The following is a 3,043-nucleotide window of genomic DNA, read 5'->3' on the forward strand; positions in this document are numbered from 1 at the left end:
TTGGACCGATTATGTGAGAAATGAAGAAGTGTTAATTAGAGTCAGTGAGCAGAGGAATATCCTACATGAAATAAGAAAACGGAAGGCTAATTGGATTGGTCATGTTTTACGCAGAAACTGCCTTCTAAAAGAAGCTATCGAAGGAAAGATAGATGGGCGGATAGAAGTGACAAGAAGACGAGGAAGAAGACGTAAGAAGATGCTGGATGACCTTGGGGACAGAAGAGGATACTGTCATTTGAAGGAGAAAGCTCTAGATCGCATTAAGTGGAGGAATTGTTTTGAAAGAGACTGTGTACCTGTCGTCTTGACAGATTACTGATGATGATGATGATGATGATGATGAACAGAATGGAGAGCAGTGAAAGGGCATGAAGATAGGTACAGGTCCTTCAGAACCGGTCGGTTCTCAAGGTCTCTTCGCTTGCAGATTCTTATATTTTTTCTTCTACCCTGAAGATGGAGGCGATACGTTCCTCCGAAACGTCGGTTAACACCACATATACACGGTGCCAAATCCCAGAAGACTGCTTTCTTCATAGTCACCGCCGTGAAAGCCTCAAATCTTACAATGTGTACAGTGTCTGTGATCTTCCACAGAATGTACGAGGTCTCCCCAGGAAATTTTTGGTTTACGTATGCAAAGCGCGTTAAAATAACCTTGAACAGATTTGGGTAAGGCACGAAGCAGTGAGTAAATCTATTTAACAGTATCAAATTCTAAATACTACGAAAGCAACCTTAACTGAATACAGGTTGGTGTAATCATTGTCAGTCCTAAGTAGGCATGCCACGCGCCCAGACCAGCAGGAAATGCCATCTGTGAGCTGAGTACGTACTGATGTGTGTGACTGGTTTTATTCTACAAAAATAATGACTTGGAAAAATTTTAGAAAATTCGAGAATCAAATAAATATTCGCTATTATAAATTATTAACAATTTTTTTTTTTAAATCAGAAATAGAAAAATTGCTGCATATTACCAAAACTGCGAAACTTCGCTATTTGTAAAGATCCGAAATTTCAGCCAAATTTAAAATCGCTCAACATTTAAAATTTATGAGGAATATGATTTTATCAAAACACTCTGGAGCCTGAAATTCCTCTAAATAATATGCAGAAGTCCAGTATCTACATCACAGAAAACATACTGCTTCTCCATTACGAAAAGAGCCTGTTAATGTTGCTTGCGTATTTAATCGTTGTTTGAGAACCATACGAAACCCATCAGTACCGTCCGTAAGCAAAATGCAGTTTTTGTGAGTAGCATAAAGCCGGTGGTACGTATGAAAGCCAACGAGTTTTCAAAAGGTAAGCCTGAAGGAAAATGTACCAATCGTTGTTTGTGTGGTACTCTGATTCCTTTCCTCTGGACCAGAGATCAAGTTTCTCTTGGGTTTCCATATTTGTGCGGGGACAGAGTCTTTTTGTAATACGTCAATTGTATTGCCGTAGACGCATGCCAGGAAGACGAAACGAAAGAAACAACAACAACAACAACAACAACAACAACAACATTGCGAATATTTTATTTTGAAGCATATAAACAAATTAGCTAGTGTTCTTAGTGGTGCAGTCTGCGAAGGTCTATTCAAACTCCGTGGGCTGTAGTCCACAAGCGAACTATACCGACCGAGCGACCGCCGCTTGTCGGCGAAGTTAGTGCCAACTTTAGTGAATAGAGGGTGTCGCGTGGTCAGCGCAACGAATCCCCACGACCGTTGATCTTGGTTTTCTAGTCTGGAGCCGCTATTTTTCCATTCAAGTAGTTTCTTAGTTATCCTCATGAGGCTGAGAGGACCCCATTCCAGACCCACTACTTCTCAGAAAATCTGTTAGTACTGGGAATAGAACCCGGACCTTTGGATCTGTAGCCAGGAACTCTGACCACTAGACCACAAAGGCGTCCCAAGGTCTATTCAATAGATGTAAAATGGATTTGTATGCCGGAGGAAGTATACATTCGTATACAAATCTACGTATTTAGAAGTCTCCTGATTTTTCTTCTTTCTCAGGCTACACAGAACATCAGTTCAGAACTTCAGAATGTCACATGGACATTAGAGCATTGTTCTACAAGTGAAGAATCCGCGAATCTACTATTACCATCAATCTCTAACTGACAGTGCATATGGAACTAATGTTTAGATCTGGCATAAATGTTTCATGTTTAAATTGGCCTATTCGCCAAAGGTAACATCGTCATAACAGTCACTCCAACTCGCAAGCGACGCCATGTCTGGAATAGCGCGCACCTGCAATGGTGAGAGCATATGCATGTCTCCATCATCACGGAAGGAAGTGGTGGAGCCTTATTTCACTCGCAGTTTCATATGGGAACAGGGGGCATTCTGTCTCTTCTCAATATCTCAGACATACTGCACAATTTGCAGTGTTGTTTAAGTTAAACTGCAAAAATTAACACAATTAAAATAACAAATGAAGATCACACTCGCCGCGTGGGATAAGACATGAAATGTCTTCGTTTGCTCGAAAGCTGGGATCGTGGGTTCGAATCCCACTCAAGGCATGGATGTCTGTGTGTGAGTTTATTCTGTGTTTGTGTTGTTCTGTGTTTAGGTAGCGGCCTTGTGATGGGCTGATCACTCTTGTAAGGAGGCCTACCGTCTACTCAAAAATGATTACGAAACTGAAGAAAAGGCCAGGGCCCAACAAAGGGCTGTAGAAAAATTGATGAATGAATGAATGAATGAATGAATGAATGAATGAATGAATGAATGACAACAGCTAATAAACTAATTACAGTAGTAACTGCTGGGTGCAACTTCACAGCATAACGGTTGCTCATATTGCGAAAAATTCCCTGCCTGTCATGGAACCCAAAGATTCATTATTTCAAGATCTTCTGGTACGTGATAATATCTAATTTAGTAGAGAGAACCAACTCTTCAGTAGAAATTGCTGGCTGCATGTCCACATACCCTGAAGAAGGATGGACATAATTCTGTCACATGCTCAAAACTAGTGGAGAAGACCGTTGAAATTCAACGGGCAATTATTCCTTTTCTATTGTCATTTTTCG

The sequence above is a fragment of the Cryptotermes secundus genome, unplaced genomic scaffold, assembly GCF_002891405.2.
Source record: "Cryptotermes secundus unplaced genomic scaffold, Csec_1.0 scaffold1849, whole genome shotgun sequence".
In the NCBI taxonomy this organism is placed as follows: domain Eukaryota; kingdom Metazoa; phylum Arthropoda; class Insecta; order Blattodea; family Kalotermitidae; genus Cryptotermes; species Cryptotermes secundus.